We start from the raw sequence: 6,900 nt of genomic DNA on the forward strand, positions 1-6,900 counted from the left end.
GCCATTTTGGATGAGTATTTTTTAAGACTGTGTTGTATTTTACAGTTTTACTAAGTTTTAAAGGACAAGGATGTACATAAACATCATTGTAAGGTATTATCTGTAGTAAATATACGAAAAATAGTTTGGTTTATTGCGTAGTCTTGGATTCGCCACTTTATGCGCTATGCAGGCTGTTAATCCTCCACCCCCGTTTTTGGAAAGTCCAGGTGAACCACAAATTGCCTGGAGGCATTGGTTTGATGCTTTTGAAACTGATTTGGGGGCAATAGGAGCGGCGAGATTTAGACCTAAGCGTAAAAAGTGCATATTGTTACATTCTATTGGGTTTGAAGGTCGAGCTATCTTCAAACATTTACCGGATGTACCAAATGACAAAGAGGAATTGGATGATTATGAATCTGCAGTGAAGAAAATGAGTAACAGGTTCGATTCTCCGCCAAGTTTAGTAGTGTCTAGACACAAGTTTTTCAAGAGGGTTCAGCAAAATGGTGAAGATGTGGATACGTACATTTCTGCGCTGAGGTTGTTGGCAGCTGACTGCCAGTTTGGTGTACTGAGTGATCAATTGATCAGGGATCAGTTCATTTGTCAAGGCTTGGACAGATCAATTAAGCAGAAATTGTTATCTTTGGACAATCCAACACTAGTTGAATCTATCAAAATTGCCAAGAGCATCGAATCATCAATAAAATCGACTAAGGAAATAGAGAAATCTTTGGATAGTCGGGAAAGAATTGGTGTGGTCCGAACTAAAATGGACAAACGAAGATTGGACAAAACAATGAACATCCAACCTTCTAACCAAGGATACAAGAATAGTAAAGACAATAATTTGAGTGTTTTTTTAGACAAAAAAAATATTTGCTTTAGGTGCGGATATGCCCTACATGTGAAAGGGACCAGAGTGTGTCTGGCTTTAAATGTTCAATGTAGGAACTGTGGAAAAATTGGCCATTTTGCAAAAGTGTGTCAGAGTGAACGTTTAAGAAACAACGCAGTAACGTCAGTGGTTGAGAATGAGGAAGGGTTGGTTGAAAATTTGATTGGAGAAGTTCAAGATATGGTGTTAGTGATTGATGACAAGATGATGAAGAGTGATGATGCTGGGAGCTGCATTGATCCGTATGTCCTCAATAGAGTAGGAAATAAACATTTACGGCTGTTAGTGGATTCGGGTGCGAGAATTACGATGATAACACAAGAGTTGTTTAGTCAGAATTGGAAAGGTCGTACTTTGTTACCTCCAGATAGAGCTCCTGTTTCTTATGAAGGGAGGAGAATAGATCTCCAAGGATATTTTAAGGATATTATGGAGTTCAAGGGAAGAAAGATACGAGGAAAAATTTACATTGCAGTGAAAGGTTTAAATATCTTGGGTTGGTTTCATCAAGGTCTTTTTGGTATGGTTTTGCGACCTGGTACCAAAGATCAGGTAACAGTGATTAGGGATGTTAATGATGTTGAAGAGACGTTAAATGAATATCCCGAGGTTTTTTCGGGAGACTTAGGAAAGATAAAAGGATTCAAGCACAAAATCAAGGTAAAGAACAATGCCATACCAGTCAAACATTAACTTAGGAGTGTACCTTTTAGCATCAGAGAGGAACTGGAAAAAGAGCTTCTTGGTTTACGTGACAAAGGGATTATTGAGCCAGTTGAGTCTTCACTATGGACTTCCCCTTTAGTGGTTACAAAAAAAAAAAACGGAGATTTGAGAGTGTGTGTGGACTTGAGAGCATTGAACAAAGAGATTTGGGTGGACACGCATCCATTACCAAAAATAAGTGAATTGTTGTCTACGGTTAAGAATGCAAAGATATTTACTAAATTTGATCTTGCTAGTGCTTATCATCAGGTTGAGTTAGATCCAGAATCAAGACATTTGACAGCGTTTGTGTCGCCTATTGGGACGTTCCAGTACTGTTGCATGCCGTTTGGGTTAGCCTCAGCAGCTTCAGTCTTTCAAAGGATTATGTGTTCGATATTGAAAGATGTGCTGAATGTATTAGTGTTTCAGGATGATGTGCTGATTTATGCAGATACTCAACGTGAACATTACCAAGTGTTGAGACAGGTGTTGGATAAGTTTTCATCTTGTGGAATTGTTCTAAAAAGAGAGAAGTGTTTGTTTATGAAACCATCAGTAGAGTGTTTAGGTCATGTTATTTTGGAGGAGGGAATCTTACCAAAACCTGGATTGATAGAAGCCATCAATAAGGCTCCACCCCCGAAGGACAAAGGGGGAGTGAAGTCATTTTTAGGAATGTGTGAATTTTACTCTCGATTCGTTTCAAACTTTGCTAGCATAGTTTGGCCGATATCAAATCTTTTGAAGAGTGAGGTATGCTTTGCTTGGGACACTGAGTGTGATAGGGCATTCGAAGAAATAAAGAAGATATTAGTTAGTGCTAAGGTACTGAAACCTTTTGATCAAGAGGTTCAATGTTGTTTAACTGTTGATGCAAGTAATGTAGGGGTTGGAGCAGTTTTAACACAGTTGAAGAATGATGAAGAGAACACAATTGGGTTTGCATCCAGAGCGTTAAGGGAACCGGAAACTCATTTTTCTGTTATTGAAAAGGAATTGTTGGCTTGTGTGTGGGCGGTTGGGAAATTCAGAAACTATATTTGGGGCAGACATTTCATATTGAAGACAGATCATAAACCTCTGGTGTCGATTCTAAATGGCACAAATAATAAAACTGGTACACCAAGAATTGCGAGGTTTACGGCAAGATTGATACAGTATGATTTTGAAGTCATTCATATTCAAGGAGGAAGGAATGTCAGAGCAGACTATCTATCACGGTTTCCAGCTCAAATTGTAGAAGGGGATGATGATAATTGGGCAGATGAGAGTTGCTTGATTGCTGCTGTGGAAATTGAACAAGTCTGTGTGAGTTCAGAAAATGTATGGAAGGAGAAATTATATGCAGACGAAATTTTGTGTGAGGTAATCAAGAATGTCAAAGAAGGGTGGCCTCATGAAAGGGGATTGACGTATGGTGTTCAACCATTTTGGAAAGTTGCTGAGGAGTTGACTATTGAGGACAATATTTTGCTGAGGAATGACAAATTAATTCCACCAGAAGATTTCAGATGCAGAATCAAGGAAAAAGTTCATGAGGGGCATTTAGGTGCAACAATGACCAAGAAAAGAGTGCGTGAGCGTTTTTGGTGGCCATGTATGGATAGTGAAATTGACAGTTTGGTGAAAAATTGCACCATATGCAGTAATAGTGATAAGTCATTTAGAACATGTACCCCTCCCATGATTCCAATTGAGTGTCCTACTGGTCCTTGGAAGAAGATGGGAGTGGATTTGGTGGGACCATTTCATGCTTTGAATTGCAGTACCAGGTATGCGTACGTGGTAGTTGACTATTACTCAAAATGGCCATACGTGAAGTTCGTTCAGGATCCTAATGCTAGATCCTTGGTTATGTTTTTGAGAGAGATTTTCATGAGTGAAGGTTTTCCCGAAGAAATAATTACAGACAATGGTGTACAATTTTTGTCTGACAAATTCAAAGTGTTTTTGGATGAAGGATCAATTAAACATTTGAGGTGTTCACTTTATCAACCCCAAACAAATGGTTTGGTGGAACGTTTTAATCGTGTACTGGGTGACTGCATTAGGTGGTCACTGAGAAACAAATGTGTGGTGACTACATCTGTCCAGGCAATGCTATGGTTTTATAGAACAACACCACACTCCACCACTGGAGTGTCCCCTTTTGAAGCATTAAGGGGAAGGAAGGCTTGTATGCAAGTATGTCCGGGGTGGATGTCTAGATTTTTCAAGAGTATGCGATTGGAAGAGTGTGCGAAAATTGTCCAACAGAATGTGAAAGAAAAACAGGTTGTGCAAAAAATGCATTTTGACAAACGGAAAGGTGTTAGGAGAATTGGTTTATCAACAGGAGATTGGGTGTCTATAAAGCTGCCTACTTTTGTCAAAAAAGGGGATCCGAAATTCTCTGACCCGGTAAGAGTGAAGTTGGTGAAAGGGAATGCAGTAAAAGTTGACGGAAACAAATGGTGGAACATGTCAAAGGTTGTTAAACTTCAGAATGGGTTGGAAGAGTGCCTGTTGACCATGGGTTAAGGACTAATTCAAGGTCACAGGATTCTAATGCTCTTCAGCAACCGGTATCGCAGGTACCGCCAACGCGTAAGAGTCTACGTTTAAGGAGAGTACCTTGGAAACTCAGAGTGTGATGGGTCTGTGTGTGTGGAACACGGTTAAAAAGAATATATAGTTATCCATAAGATTGCTTTATGTGAAGAAAACGTTCAATTAAAATTATTTTTGTTCTATAAGCATGTTAAGTTAGTTATAGTTGTTTGTGTAAGGAGTTATATTCATAATATGCTTTAAGTGAGAGTTTGCTCAATGCAAATCTTTACAGTTGAATAATTATGTGGAGTTGTTTTTGTTTGTTTGTAAAAGAAATTATATAGTTTAAAAAAAAAAAAACTCAATGTAATAGTTAATGTGAGCTGACGCTCGAGTCTTAGAGGACTCGGGTGCTCGAGCACATGATGTTGCTGGGGCAACCGGGGGAACGCGGAGAAACGGTGCCGGAGGTTGAAAAACGAACGCGTTTCCTCTGGGGGTCGGTATTTATGTACGAGCGGAATAAAGACATCAAAACAGTGTATCTTGTGAAGGTTATTACAGAAATGCATAAAGCAGAATCCACACACAGTCTTTGAGAAGACGTCAGGTCCTTGGGATAGGAGGTCCAGTGTCCAACTGAAGAAATCATGCATTGGTGTGCTCATTTGAGACCCAAAAAGATCCATAAAGCATTCACCCCACATTCGATCCAGGGTCCCAAACACCTGGGGTGATAACCTCCAGTTATTGTTGTCCACCAGGATCCTTGTGTCCCAATCCGTGACCACATTTCATTGACCAGGAATGTGCTCTGCCATGAGTGCTCTCTGGTGCTGCAGACAGAAGTGGCCCAGATCTTTGGCTGTCTCTGCCAACAAACGGGATCTCCTCCTGCTGAGTCTGTCAATGGATTGAACTGTGGATGCATTTTTCATCTACAGAAAGTTAGTCCTCTGGGGGAAAGAGCTCTGATGGCAAAAGAGCCCAGCAGGAGCTCCAGATAACTGATCCTCAGATGTAACTCTGCCTCAGACTAACGGTGGTCTGGGGGTACCAGGCCACATATTGCTCCCCACCTCACCTGCTGGCATCGGGCTCTATCACCATCTCCGGCAGACTCCCAAAGATGGGCTTCCCTTCTAAGCTTCCATGTGGTCCAACCACCAGGAGAGCTCAGTTTGGGCCTCTGTTGAGAGAGAAGTCTGCCTGCTTAGGAGATGCCCTTCTGAAGATGCTGAATTTTTAGCCTCTGGGTGGACCTCTACCAGAAGAGGCCAGGAAATACTGCCTGAATGGAAGAGGCCAATAGCCCCCTCCTGATGAGGGATCTCCGAGTACAGACCAAACCTTCATCACTTTCTGCTGGACAAGAGGAGTCTTGCTGTAACCGAGTCACCTGAAAACCTAGAACACCTACATGTCCCGTGGGTTTCAAGACCGACTTTGCCACTTTGGTCACATTGAAAAGGACCCTCAATTCGTCCAATAGATGAATCACCAGGACAGATGCATCATTGCCGTGGGCTGCTACTGGGCCTAAGCAGCAGGTCGTCCAGGAAGACGATCGACCTCACACCCTTCGCCCTCAGGGTTTCCGCCACAGGTCTCATTGGTTTGGGAAATTCAAGGGGCTGAGGAGAGACGGGAGGACCTGGAACTCAGAACGACTGCATTACTACTGAAACAGATGGAAGCAGCTGGGCAGAGAAAATCTGGAACAGAGAGGTGCGCATAGAAGCCCAGACAGCCCACTTTACTCCTGGCACAGATCGCTAGGCACTGCTGGGGTCTGTCACTGTCAGAAGCGCAGAGAAGCCCAGACTGCGCACTTTACTCCTGGCACAGATCGCTAGGCACTGCTCGGGCCTCTTACTGTCAGAAGCGCATAGAAGCCCAGACTGCGCACTTTACTCCTGGCACAGATCGCTAGGCACTGCTGGGGTCTATCACTGTCAGACGCGCATAGAAGCCCGGACAGTGCACTTTACTCCTGGCACAGATCGACAGGCACTGCTCGGGCGTGTTACTGTCAGAAGCGCACAGAAGCCCAGACTGCTCCTTCTTTGAGGCACTGCTCAGTTCTGGCCTTGATGTGATTAAAGCCCCTTGAAACCGGGAGCTCTGAAGTCTAACCTCACCATGACAACAATTATTTAAATCACATCACCTTCCTCGGCCGATCGAGTCCCATGACCGCGCCTGAGAGAGATGGAGGGAGCAGGTGGGGGGGGGGAGACGGGTTGAGGAGAGGGGGGGGGGGGGCTAACCAGGGGTGGAGGGGCCAGCAGGGACCTTCTGGACAATCTCTGATCCAGCCCGAGTATTACACACGCTGCCTCCATGGCGCCCTTTTTATTGATGCAGCTAATTATAATAATTAATTACTGACCCGCAGTGGTGTAACACAAAGTGGTACCCCCCCCTCCCCCCGCAGAATGTGATGAAGGGCCACTGCGTCTCCAATATCTCATAGTGGGGGCCCTGAAGGGTTGCTCGAGCCCCCCCCCCCCCCCCCCGGAGGCTGCAGGGGCCTGTGTTACGTCCCTGTTGGTTCGATAGTTTTCTAACGCCCGATGCTGCAGGCGGAGTTACCACCAGCAGGCGGCGCTGTGTCTGAAACTTTAAAGAACTTTACTAACCCCTGCTGGAGGCCTGGAGCCCCAGACCTCCCTCTGAACGCGCTGCCATAGCCTGGTCATGTGCCCCCGACACAACCACTGGCCTGATGTGACTCTTTCACAGGGACGGCTAACTCTACTTTGTGTAACTCTGCT

Source organism: Pleurodeles waltl, chromosome 9 (assembly GCF_031143425.1).
Source record: "Pleurodeles waltl isolate 20211129_DDA chromosome 9, aPleWal1.hap1.20221129, whole genome shotgun sequence".
NCBI lineage: Eukaryota > Metazoa > Chordata > Amphibia > Caudata > Salamandridae > Pleurodeles > Pleurodeles waltl.